The sequence below is a fragment of the Melozone crissalis genome, unplaced genomic scaffold (assembly GCF_028551555.1).
Source record: "Melozone crissalis strain CALT ecotype California unplaced genomic scaffold, PUWL_Pcris_2 ptg000045l_1, whole genome shotgun sequence".
In the NCBI taxonomy this organism is placed as follows: Eukaryota; Metazoa; Chordata; class Aves; order Passeriformes; family Passerellidae; genus Melozone; species Melozone crissalis.
The window spans coordinates 17,483,780-17,497,742 of record NW_026535823.1 but is presented as its reverse complement, the minus strand read 5'-3'; positions in this window follow the sequence as shown (position 1 = coordinate 17,497,742).

Here is a 13,963-nt window from a genome sequence, read left to right as displayed (position 1 = left end):
TGATTTTGACAGTTTTCTCCACTTGTGAGCCAGCAGATGGGAGAACAGGATCTGGCTATCTATGTGATGTTAGAAGGTACAGGTGAAATGCAAAGAACCACTACACTGAGAGCTTTGATGCATTGGAAACCCAGCTGGCAGTACCTCCTGTCCCAGAGAAACAAATGGCAGTGAGCAATGTGAGCTGATGTGGCAGCAATTGCTTCTCTACCCACTCTCAGAGGAGCCTGAGCTGTGTGTGAGGCCAAGGGCCAAGCCTCACTATCTGTAGGGCTCACAGGTCTGCCTCCTACAAACCCCCTGGGAAATGGGCAAGTTTCAATGAGGGAACTGATGCCCATCTTGTTGTGCCATCTCTGATCTGAATGTAGATATGTACAGACACATGGGGACAGCCATAGCACATAATTGGAATGGGGTGCTCAATCAGGGTGACTACTTCTCCAAAATCACCTTCCTCTTCCCTCTGGTACATGGGCATTTGGTCCATGCCTAGCACCCAGATCATCTTGACAGTAATAGCTGTGGTTGGTTAATAAAGTAAAGAAGTGTTTAAATCTTTTAAACTTGGTTCTTTATTTTTTCCAGCATGTAAACCTTCAAGATTAAGTCATAGGATTTCCTTGTGCCTCAGAATGTTGAAGTTCCTGGTTCAGATAGGAGTTCTTCTGTGTTGCAACCAGTTCGTAAGAAAGGTACAGAAACATGCTAGAATGCCAGCTGGAGAATAACAGGATGCCAGTTATGCCATGCTATGAAGTGTTCTGTATTTTTCCATCATGCTGAAGAAGTTTGGGAAAGTTGGATGCTGTAAAGTCACTGTTGTGTGTTGCTTGAAGCACATGAATCGTGAAAGAGGGAATGGCTGAACTATTCTGGAGATGAAGTTTACCATTCATGAGAAGATAGCAAAGTGAAGGTGATAAATTTGAACTTTTCAGTTCAGACAAGTTCACCAAGAAATGCTTCTTTTCCTTCCCTTTTTGGTACTCGCCACTGTGCTCTTTGTTACTGCTTGTAGGCTGCTGGCCCTCTGTGGTGGGGACTCCAGCTCTTTGGCTGGAGTATTTCTTTGGCCCAGACTGGGAAACTATGGCCCTTGGAAACAGCAGGAGAGAAATCAAGGAAATAAAGGTATTTTTAAGTTCAGGAGAACAATAGAAAAGACTGAGATTCACCTTCCAGAAAATGGACTTCAAATGGTGGAAATCTATTTATTTCCTTCCCTGGCATCAGCAGTGCTTGATGGACCTCATGTATGTGTGTTCTTAGGAAAATGTTTTCATGTCTGAACTAGCAGTATGTCCTGGCCTATTGTATACTTTGACTTACTGTCTTAAAGAGAGTTAAAAATACACAAAGTAAACTTGGCTGCCTGATATTTGTATTGACAACTTTGGGCTGTTTTCTCAGCAAGCAATGGAAACAGGAAGCTTGTTTTTCTGGAGGAGAGGGGGAGATTATCCCACTCATCCCCTGTGGACCAGCCAGTGCTCTCTTGCTCTGAACTTGGTGCCACAGCCATAACTGAGGACTGGGGGACAGCCTGATGTGAGAGTGGGAAGGGGGCTGTGCTGCCTCTCTGTGACCTGCAGAAATGGCATCAAGAGCTGCTTTTGCCCACCAGGATCCCTCCTGCTCTGCAGGGCATTGTGGAAGGGTCACCAGCAGTGGTTTCAGGCTGCATTTCCAGCTGTGTGGATGTGATGGCAGCACACAGAAACAGAGTGGGCCTGCTCCTGCCTGGAATTTCTCACATACAAGCATGCTGCCAATGCTTCTGGAAGGTGTGGAGCCTGTTGTGTCTGCTCTGTCTAGGTGTAATGGACTTAGTCCAGTCCTCTGGGGATATATTTCACCTGAACAAGTTTATAAATGCCTTGAATTTCACTGGCAGAAAGCATGTGGGTCAATGACAACACCCCTGAAGAAACCTAGAGGAAAGAGTTCTTCCTTCACACTCCTTGCAGAGATGTGCACTTGGACAGACTCTCGCCTTTCTATTTTACAGGTACTCCTTTCCTCCTTCCTCCCATTGACTTTTCCACCCTATCCTTTCTCTAGGTTGCTAAATGCAGTAAAAGTATTTTTCTGCTGAGCTGAATAATCTTTGTTAACTCAGGGTCCACTATTTAAAATCTTAGTTCCCTGATTTTATTTAGGTAATGAAAAAAGAGATGGGGGTCTGTTATTAAGTGACAAAGGATTCAAAATGCAGAGTACCTCAAATTTAAATACAACTGGAAAGATTTTAAAAACCAAAACAATAAAAAAATCCAGAAGGAAAATTAAACTTAGGGTTCATACTCATTTTTCCCACATTATACCTTGCTGTTTCAGGGGTGGGGGGGAATGGTGTATTACATGTAGCACGCAGAGTGACAGAGTGATCCTGTAGCAAAGCAAGTCAGTGCTGGAGAATTTGCAGGCAGAATTCAATTGCACAAAGGTTTTCAGAAACTATTTTTCTTTCCCTTTTTTTTTTTTTTCCCAGCAATGATTTCTAGCCATTCATCATAAAGCACTAAAAATCAAAGAGCAATATTCACGAGCCTCCTAGTACAGTATGTTAAACCCTGATAACTGTCAGGAAGAGGCTGTCTGAAAGGGAAGAGCCAGGTAGCAGCACAGAAAACAAAAAAAAACATGTTGGGAAAAAAAGTACTGAAGAATAAAAGGAGAGGAAATGTGCTAAGCAAAGGGGGCCAAGCAGTGCCTCTGTGTTACATTTGTCATGCTGCCATTTTGTTAACAAGAGAGATATATTTACAACAGTGAAAAATGTTGTTGGTTCTGGGGTTCTGTCTGCTTTCACAGAATCCTGGAGTGACCATGTATGCCAGTGGTAGAATTTGTTCTTACAAATTGCTCTACTGGATTCAGAAATATGTTAGTTTGAATTTATTCAACTAATGTTTTATGCGAACATCTTTCAGCCTAGGGCTTGCCTATGAACAGTTTGCTGCGAAGATTTGATATTCAGAATATGAACTGTTTTCAGTAGATGCATATTAGGAAAAAAAAATCTTCAAAGAAAGGGCTGTCAAGCATTATAACAGGCTGCCCAAGGAAGTGGTGGAGTCACCATTCCAGAAGGAATTCAAAGGATGTGTGGATGTGGAACTTAGGGACATGATTCAGTGGTGAACTTGGCAGTGCTGGGTTAATGGTTAGACTCAATGTTCTTAAAGGTCTTTTCTAATGTAAGCAATGCTATGATTCTGAAGGAAGTTCAGAATATGTCTCTTTTCTCTGTCTGAAATCTTTATATCTTCATGTAGAGGTAAGTCTCTGTGCTTTTTTCTTTGTGTCCAATCCAGAGCGACTTCCAGCTATTTTCTCTGTTTCAAGGGAATATTATGAACAAACAAAATGCATGCATGCAAGGAAAGCAGAGCTATCTTGACAAGTGCAAAATAAAAAATGGCCACAGTACAAGCAAGCAGAGATTTGATAGCAAGCAGAGATTTCTGTGAAAAATAAAAATCGAAACCATCACTATGGGTAGTAAATTTTGCTGGTTACTTTGGATGTTCAGTAGTAACCTAAAATAGAGAGTAATGAACCATTTGGTCTTTAGAATGCTTTCAGCATTTCATGACTCTCTCTGTAATTAGAAATCTGTTAGCATATCATCAGTATATCAGTATTAATCATGGGAGTTGCTGTAATGATGAAGAATTGTAGCCACTCCAGAAATCTTACTTGCCCCCACACAGAGGATTTTCAGAGAATTTTCAATAATAAGCCAGTTTTTATACCTTCTTGTCAATCTAGATTCTTTCTACTCTAAGAGTGTAAGACAACTTTTGCTCAGTGTTCATTTTTTGATTGATGCCTGTTTTGATGCTTAGCTTCTGCCATGGCTCTGGTCACTGCATGTGTCAGTGTCTAGCTAGTTAAGAGAATATGTGAAAAGTTTCTTTCAAACCCAGGATCATTTTATTTCTTAAAACGGCTACTAGGAATTATCCTCTGCTTTTCAGGGAGATAATATTGCTTTTAAAACGAGCTCATCATCCAGTAATCCATTTTCAAACCCTGTTAGGCAATCTGGGTTAAGTAGAGTATAACAGTTATCCTACTGGATTGATTGTGTAGAGTTAGATCTTTTACATGCAGGGAGCCCAAGACCCCAGGGTCTAATAGTAATATTGCCTTCTCATGAATAATTTATTGAATCTGTGAAGACTGTGTTCTATTATAAAATGTAGATTGGAGGGAGGGTGTTGCAGTTTGTTTGGTTGGGTTTTTTTTAAGATTCTGCAAAACTTTCACAGCCAAACCTGAAACATGACCAAACAGATGTCAGGAATGGCTCTGTGGATGTCTGTTTAAATCTGAAGTAAATTTGGCTTAGCTTTTCCATGGTCATTGTTCTCCAGAAGCTTCATGTAAAGACCATTTATTCTGAAGCAACCAAGTTTCTGCTCTTTTGCAAAGCTGTGCTCGCTTAGATTTTTCTGGTACCAAAGCTTGTACTGAAATCCCATTTCTGTTTTGGTGTCATAGCTCATACTCAAGCCTTGCCTAACCTCTGTTCCCAGGACCTCCTGCAGATACAGTCACTTGTAATTGTGTTGTAGCTCCTGAAGTGTTTTTCTTTCTAAGTAAGAAAATCCAGTTCATGAAGGCACTAAAGGTGTTTGAAAAATACATTCTATAGATATGTAACACTTTTCTATTGGGATGAAAATTACATGAGCAAGCAAAATGGGATAAATGTTGCACATAAACAGCAAAGTTGTAGACATAACTTTAGTGTTCAGGAAGCCAATATATACAGAGATCTCAAGCAAACTTCTCTGCTTGGAAAGAAGCAAATGTTGTTTCAGCAGCATCCTCAGCAGTTCTGCATGTGACAGTAATGCACAGTGATCATGAAAACAAGGGGCAGGTGTCCTCTCAGGAAAGCTGCATTTTCTCAACTCACACTTATAATCAAGCAAATAAGAATGAACCCTCATGTTTGGTTTGTATTTTTTCTCTGTCTAAACAGGTGCAACTGGATGAATCAACAAAAGAAAAGAACATTTCAATTTCTGCATTCATAGTATTTTAAATAACACAGAAAATATGTTGTTACTCTTTGTTATTTTGCTTGTCTTTTGCTGCGCTCCTGGCCAGAGGAGGAGTGAAAGCTGTAAAATGAATGTAAGTATCCTGTTCTTTGTCTCCTGCCATACTCCCTGCAGCCTTTTTCTTCCCTTCAAGGCACCTCAGGTGTTTCTACATCTTTTACTCTCACAGATTCATCCTGGTAGTGTAAAGAGCTGGATGGCAAATGCATTTCCCAGTCTGTCTTAAGATATCCCAAAACCTCAAAAAACGAAGAGGACAGAAGCTACTTTGCCAGATCAATACTGGGGCCTCCTCCGTGTCTCATGTTAGTTTTTTAAACTCGAGACTATTGGAGACTCTGTTGGAGTCTACTCTGGCGTGGATCTCTCTGCCCATCTTTCTCACTGGGTTGCTTGGCTCACTAGTTATATCTGTAGGAAACACAACTCAGCTTTATTCTTGTGCTTCCCAAGTGCCTTGGAAGGAGGGTATGGGAGGCCATTCTGTCTGGATTTATCCAGAACCTACTTTTGTGGTTCTGACCCTGATTACTTTATTTCTATCAGACCCTGTTGTGGCCAGTATATAGGTTTTAAGCAGGTACAGATGTGTTTCTCAGTGTCAGACACGTGATCTCTTCCATTTCTTAACTCCTGGTGGTGTATCCCAGCCATGTCACAAGGAAATACTGACATCTTACTCTCAATTTAGGATTCCACTCATGCACTCAGAAAAAGAGAACTGCTTGGTCTGAGTCTGGGCATGTGAACAGAAATAAGATCTGTCCCTCAAAAACTCTTTTCTTTATGTGTCCTTTTAAAAATATTATCTGCGAATTGTCTTGGAATAACATGAGCAGCATTAGTCAGTGTATGAAACAGCTCTGTCGTTATCAGAGACAGAAGAAAAGGAAGGAACTCCAAGACAACAAAAAAGGAATTCCAAGACAACAGTAGAGTCCTTAAATCTCAGCATCTTTCTCCCTCTTAGATGGACCAAATACTTGGCTTAGGAATTTCTTTTAAAATTTAATTGCAGATTTTATGTATCAGAGTATGTGCAAGTATTCCATCCGTGAGTAACCTTACAGCCACTTTAGCTGTAGCTTACCTCCATTTACACTTAGTTTTCTGTCTTCTCCTGGTAGCATTTCTTATTCATCTTATTCCTTCTCATTTTTGTTCTCAGAAGATGCAAGTGGTTTTTACTTAGGTTTTGCAATATACATGAAATGATAAATCCTCAGCATTATTTCTAGGACTGCATAGATGAAAAAGTGTGGTTTGAGGTTCTGGGGTTTTCTTCTTTGAACAAGTAGAGGATTATTTTCTCCCTAATTCAACAGTAACTTAAAGATATTTTCTTATACTTCCCAGAAGAAACGGATGAAGAAATTAAAAGAATTGCACTTGGGCAAGGTTGTAAAAATAGAGCATTCTTAATGTGAATTGTTTTGCAAGCATAGCAACGGATGAGACATCCAGGAAACAAGTTTAGTGTAATTAAGTCATTACCCCAGAGATTCAGAGCACAGAATATCTTTTACTCAGTTGTCTGGTAAACTGTTAGCAACAGGATTAAGACCTGCACAGTGCACACATTGACATATTGCAATGCTAAAATTAAAATACATTATAGCTATGACTAGGGCCAGAGAAGATGCTTCTTCACCCAGGGCAGGGTGCCGAGGGAAGCTGTTGTGAATGCAAGACATGGCTGAGTGTAGTTCAAAGGAACTTTAGCTCCTGTTGCAGATGCAAGGCACAACAGATGAGCTGATTTCAAATCTTGCCTCTGGAAAAGGCAAGTTGCCCCAGATCCATCTGCACTTGTCCTGAAGTGAAGATGTAGACATAGATTCCCATGTTCAGAAGAAGGTAGGAGACAGTCTCTCTCAAATGTTTGACTCAGCTTGGGGAAAAATGAGTTTAATTTATTGCTAGCTAAACCAAACATTTAATTATTAACTTGGGTAGTGAGAAACAAACATTCAAACACCTTTCATCCCCCCTTTCTCAGCTTTAACTTCACTCTAGATTTCTCTACACCTGCCTGAATGGTGCAGTGAGGCTGGGGCCTGCAATCAGTCCATCACCGTTCTCTGCTTTTCCTTCCTCCTTGCCCCTTTCTTCTGTTCCAGAGTGGGCTCCAGGGGCTGCATTCCTGTCAGGAATGTTCTTCTGCTCCAGGATGGGGCTTGCCATGGGCTGCAGGGAACTTCTGCTTTGTTATGGGGCATGTCTTCCTCTGACCTTGGTGTTCCCTCCTCTTTTCTCCACCTGCCATTTTCAGCCCTTCCTTGAGGTCTGTTTTCCCAGAGGTGCCCTGTGCATGGCTGGGGGCTCAGCCTGCCTTGCAGGGGATGGTTTGGGCTGGCTGGGACCATCTGTGTCTGGCACGGGGCAGCCCCAGCTGTTCTTCCCAGGGGCTGCCCCACGGCCCAGGCTGGTGATAGGGGTGGGGGGTTCCACAGCTCACTTCTGAACAGCAGGCTTTGGTTTCTTCAGAAGAACACCCTGCAAGCCAAATGTGAAGCCCTAATATCTTTTTCTTTTCCAAAGAGGACTCAGATTGCTGCTGTAAGAACTGTTCCAGCAGAGACAGGTAGCTCATGATAAATTTAACTGTAATCTCTTAAATATATGCTAATGCTTTGCTTTCCATGTATGAGTATTCATGCCTCTTACCCATTGGTGCTAATTATCTAACAGACATTACCATAAAGCTGGAATTGCGTGAGGTATGTTAGTGCTTCCTAAACTTTATTTCAGACAACTTTCCAGCTTATTCATCAGTAGGTGATTTCATAGCTCCCGGACACGGCTCACACAGAGTAACGCAGCTCCTTCAGTTTTCTCTGCAAAAATGACGAGACACAGGCCAGCTGGTCCCCCACTGCTCACTCTGCTGAAATGATATTCCCATCACAACTCCTGCTGTAATCACTTCTACTAATCTTGTTCTCTCTCCTTCCCACGTAGATTCTCCAAATCATTACACAGGTTAACTCTCCCCCACCTGCCCACCAGTCACAGAATTCACACAACGAGCCTCAAATTATGCTGAGAATAAATGGAGATAAACAGCAAACCCAAGGAGACAAATAAGACGAACACCTTGAAAAGGAACCAGTAAGTGAAATAGGATGTGACAGGCTCAGGAAGATGAGAGGGAATGATTTCCTGGAATGCAGCAGCAATTTCGTGCCAGCAGCGATGCGCCAGCTGTACTTGACCTTCAGTAACCTTTATCCCCGTCTCCTACTGCTGCTCCTACAGCTTCTCAGCCTGGTTCTCCTCCTGCACTGCTGTGCTTTGCCTGGTCAGATCCCTTATCAAACTGGTACAGACACTGTGTTTTCTGAAATCAGCCTTTTCCTGTGAAGGTGCTGCAATCTGTGCATTTCCCCACACCTGCCTGCAGTGGGATGCAGTCAGGGGGCTCCATGGTGGCGTGCAGAGGGAACTCCTTTCTGTATCTTCTTGATGGGTTTGACCTGACTTTGTCACGTGTGCAAATTAATGTCCACCATTAACAGAGCCATCCCTCTCAGAGCTTTTTCCTGAGCCTTTTCAGATGGATGCTCTTTGTTGGCTTTGGCTGGGAATTTTCTGGCAAAGTGGATTTTTCCCTGAAGGGTGTCAGTTCCTTTAAATGAAAACATTTAATCAGAATGAATAAATGCCAATAAATTCTTGGATGATCCTTTCTGAGGTTTAAGCATTCTGATTTGATATGTTTTAAACAGGACACAATCCCTTGTCTTGTTTCAAATATCTCATGAATAGGGTAGCAAAATATGTCCTTCAAAAATGGAAATAAAAATTAAATATTTTGGAAATATCAAAGTGGAGAGTTTCTACTGGCATCATTCATTTTGGTGTGCATGACCCTTCTGCCCTTTTTTCAGTTTTGCTGCTTTGTCTTGGGTAAGACAAAGAGTAAGTGAGGGGGGAAATCTTGAAAATACTGGCAGGACATGGTTTTGTGTATGCACAGCCATTCTGGTCTTGTTTTTCCTCATTTGAAGGGAGAGAGGCAAAAGGAAATTATCTGCCATGCTATAAGAAGCTATTGTCAAAAGCAACTTGTTAGCAGACACCACCAGCTGCTTTGGAAGGGAATATCCCCAGTCCAATGATGCTCAAAATATTTCAAGAAAGAATGTCACTTTTGTGTTTAAGCTGTATATGAGGACACCGGCTCCTTTGGCAACACATGGAGGCCAACAGGAAAGAACATCAAATATCTGTGTGAGCACTTCATTACGTATTTGATGCAGTGTGGTACATCTCCTAATCCTGTTCCTGAAACATTGCTGTAGCTGTGTTGTTTGCTCTCAGTATGCTCTGGTGTACATCCCCTCATGCACTGTAATATCAAAACACTCTCTGTTACTAAGAGCTGTGTGTGTGTGTGTGTGTGAATGCGTCTTTTTGTATGAAGCACTTCCCTCTGTCTCTTCTCAGCCTTTCAGAGAAGGGATTTGATTATTTTATAGAATTTCACTTTGTTTGACGATGTTATTGAGGGCTGTTCAGCTGGAAAGATGAAGTTTGCAAGTGAGTTTATTTTTCTCTCCTCAGGGAAGAAGGTCCATAGTCCATGTCCAGCTCCTCCAAAAGTCATCTCCTCCTCTCAGGAGCATCTTGCCTGTTTGGCTGTCAGATTCACTGTTTGGAGAAATGCAGCTGTCATGGGAGGCTGTGATCAGAGAAGGGGAAGGAGGTCTCTCAGGTAGATGGGGCCAGTCCTGCAGTGCACTTCAAATTTCAGGGTAGTGACCTTGAACTCGTCTCCACTCTGCAGGGAGCCCTGCACAGTCAGCCAGAGCACTGGGGTGAAGTGTTTGCTGTGACCTGCATTGCTGATCAGATGAACTGTTATGTACAGCAACGCTTGGTGTTTTTTGCAGGATCCATAACTTCACTCCTGGATCTGATTTGAAGTGATGGAAGTGTCACATGGTTCCCTATTTCATCAGATCTAATAATTGACTGAAGGTAAATGAATTTTGTGGCTTTCCCCCCCCCATAATTTATTTTATCATCACCTAAGCACAGGAACTTTTTGAATGGGCTATAATAGATTAATTTCTTACAACTGGTGGGAAATTGCTCATTTGCACCAAGTAAATCTAAAATACTGTTTTTAAGTATCTTAAAGTATGACAGTTTAGTAAGCCTATATGCTAAGGAAGCATAATATTAGGAGTATAACAGTGTCTGTTTCTGTTAAGATGAAGCTATTTTAGAAATACAGATGATGTGAGAGTGTTTTTCTGTCTTTGTTGTGAAACTCCAGTGTGCTGTCTCTATGTTCTTTATTGTTTTGAGTTCAAATGAGGCCACAGGATGTAGTTAGTCTCATTGATCCTGCCAAAAGTCCCCAAAAACCTGCAGCCTCATGATGCAAAATGCTGATCTGGTACGAGCTCGTTCTGCTGCTCCCCTTCCTTCAAGCATCATTGATGGGTTAACTTTACATGGCAGGTTTGAGGCTGGAACAGATGCCATCTTTTGTCTCCAAGCTGATCTCAGCTCAAAAATATGTCACCAACTCTGTGTGGAGGCTCTGGTGAGCTGCATAAAGTAGTTATTTACCTGGCTGGTCTGGCTGGAGTTGCTCCTCCTGTGGGATGCAGTGATGTGACAGTAGTGACCAAGGGTGGTAGAGCAGCCTGGCCACTGGCATGGCCCTCATCAGCTGTGGCATTGGGGCCTGCCTGACAGCACCCACATCTGCCTGAAACAGAATTCATAAAAGAATGTCCAAATTCAACTTGTGTTTAAACATTATAAAATAGTGTAATCACCCCATGGACTACGGATTTAGATTGAGAAGAAAATTCCTAATTCTCACAAGGAGAATAAAAAGTCAAAGATCTCTTGCATGGGTTTTTTTGTGACATCTTAACAAGTCTGAATTCTAGATATTTGGCTTGTGATTTTTGAACTCTGACGTTAGAGGTGGTGGGATAGACAATGAACAGGAATCAGCACTAGTGAAATGCCACAAAAACCTACCAGAGTCACACTTTAACCAATACCAAATATATTGTATAAAATATTTTCACAGGGAGTCAGCAGCTAATTACTTCGCATTTATGTATGTTGCTGCACAATTTAACAATATTTCAACTTTTAAAATTAAATTTAAAAAAAAAAACGTATTTGAGAGAGCTCATCAGCAACATAGAAGTTATTTGCAGTATTCTTTGTGTAGAATATATGTATATTATCCTCACCTACTGTGGAATATCTTCTGCCATGCTTGTTATGTGGCTCTAGACTCCCATTAACTGAATCCCTGGTGAAAAGCCGTTTTCCTACATTATATTGTAATGCTCTTGTTAATGATAAATTGATGAAGAGCTGCTTTTTTAGATTAGGTGAGTGGTCCTTTGATAATGGGGTTGGAATCAGGCCAGAGGTTTTATACTACTTTGCCTGGAGGGTGAGAACCAACTAAAATATTCCTTTCTTGTGTTCTGCTAGAAAATGAGACAGTCAAAGAATTCCAGCTTTTAATTTTAAGAGAGCAGTTCAGGAGTTTACATGGTGGGTATTTTTAGACTTTATCTTGCCCCCCCCATATTTCTAATGAATTATTAAAGAAAGGTACTTCTCATGTAATTAGAGAGCCATGCACCTTTTAAACAAGACCAACTTCTTACATTTGAATTGACTAGATTCATTTTCAATGGCAAAAGATCATGAGGCAAATACTTTTGCATGTTTCAAAGTTAAGATCAATTGTTCTCCTTTTCTAGTTTCAGATGCAGTAGCTTAGTACTTTTGCTGTATCAGAAAACTGTTACAATATTTATGGTTTTTATTTACATAAAACCCAAACATTTTCTATTACTTCTTTCTTTGGGCAAGGAATGTGCAATGGATTATTAGACCCACAGATTTTTTTGCTATTAGCATTAGTATAGTTGAAATTAAGGGAAAGTAAAATACATTTTTAAAGGGACACATATTTTATAGCTTCCAATCTTGGCTCTGATGGTCTTTCTCAGCTCTGTACCATGCCCTTTGGGAAAAAACACGGAGCATGCATGCTCATCTCTTTTGATCATGATTTGACAAGGTCATGCCTTGCTAGGATTGGGCTGCCTATTATTATCTTGATGTTGTTTTAAAATTTAGTGGTATATGGAGAAAGAGAGGACAGTGGAATTTTAACACACCCAGTTGATGTAGGAATCTCTTTGCTTATTGCCTGATGGAGGTATAGGATGTGTAAATGTGAGCTTTATCAATTGAGAAGAGAATCATAAAATGCAATAACAGTAAAGCAACTTTAGGTTAAGGTTACAAAATTGGAGTCTGCATTTTGATTTTCATGTTTTGTGATTAGTATTTTTCTTCAGATATTTATATCAACATTTCAGGTTTAGTGAAAGATGCTTTCTGAGCATACCTGTCAGTGGGAAACCTACTAAAGGTAAGTAACACTATCATTTATATATTCAAATGTATAGGTCTTCAAAAGTTTAGGTATAGGTATTCAAAAGTTTAGGTGTAGGCATTCAAAATTTAGGTCTTTGGCTTAGTCCTCTATGAAAAACAAAGATACAAACAAACAAAAGAACATAAAACAAAGTGTAGCTTATTTTACAGTTAAGAGTTTGACCCTTCCAGTACTTAGAGCTTCAATCACAAGAAAATGAGAATTCTTTCTTGTTGAAGAATTTCTTCAGCCTTTTAGATAAGACAGGAGCTAATCTCACCATGGGAGTGATTCACAAATCCCTTATTTGCCTTCTGCTTTCCAACAAGCATTTGCTGTGGTGATCAGAAAGAAAACTCAGTTCTACATTTAAACTTTTGTTCTTCAGCTTAGGTCCATGGTCTGCCTTTAGTTCATATTGTTGCACACTCACTGACGTGTGGTGTCAAATCCTCTGCACAGACCCTCATTTCCAGCTCAGAGGGAAGTGCCTGGAATCCTTGCACCACCTGGAAAATCCCAGCACTACCAGGTACAGGGGAGTCATTGCTCCCACATCCTCATGTAGAGACAGTGCGCACCAGGCTCCATCCTTGATCACAGTGACAATAGAATTATGTGATGGCAGCTCTGTGGAGGAGAGGAATAAAAAGTAGGATTTTGGGGCTGTTGCGCTTTTTCTCCAAGGGTTCACAAAATTCACTCTAGTCATTAGCATGGAATGTTGCCTCTTGAGGCCATTGCATCCCATGGCAAATAGGAGATGTGTCCCTAAAAGAGGAGTTTACATATTTTAATTGTGCTGCCTTTGTTCACTTCGCCTCTTCTAGGTAGGCTTTGTGTACAGCTTCCACCAAATTGTTTTGTCAAGGATGTCATCTCTCTTGCAACTGGGGAGGTAAAAGGCAAGACATGTGTCTTCAGTTTAAAAAAAAAACCAAAATGATTAGCAAAAAATCCTAGCTGGAATTCATGAGTGTGTAGTTTCTGAATACATAAATGCTTTTTTCACCTGAAAGTTTGCCTTATAGGACAAACATTATCCCCAGTACCCTGGCCCCTGCAGGGGAAAGGGTGCAGAAATCTAAATATTATGTTTAAAATGATCCTGGTTGTAAAGAGCTGGAGCCAAAATACCTAAAAGACAGCTTTCCTACCCTGATATTTGTTTCAACCTGTGAAAAGAACAGTGGCTGAGTGCTTGTTAAAGGTATATTTTCTTTTAAGTTATATGGAGAGAGATGTCAACTATTTACCATAAATATATTTATACATTTGAATATATAAATGATAGTGTTACTTACCTTTAGTAGGTTTCCCACTGACAGGTATGCTCAGAAAACATCTTTCACTAAACCTGAAATGTTGATATAAATATCTGAAGAAAAATACTAATCACAGAATACATTGAACAGACTCACTGATCTTGTATACCTGGAAAAAG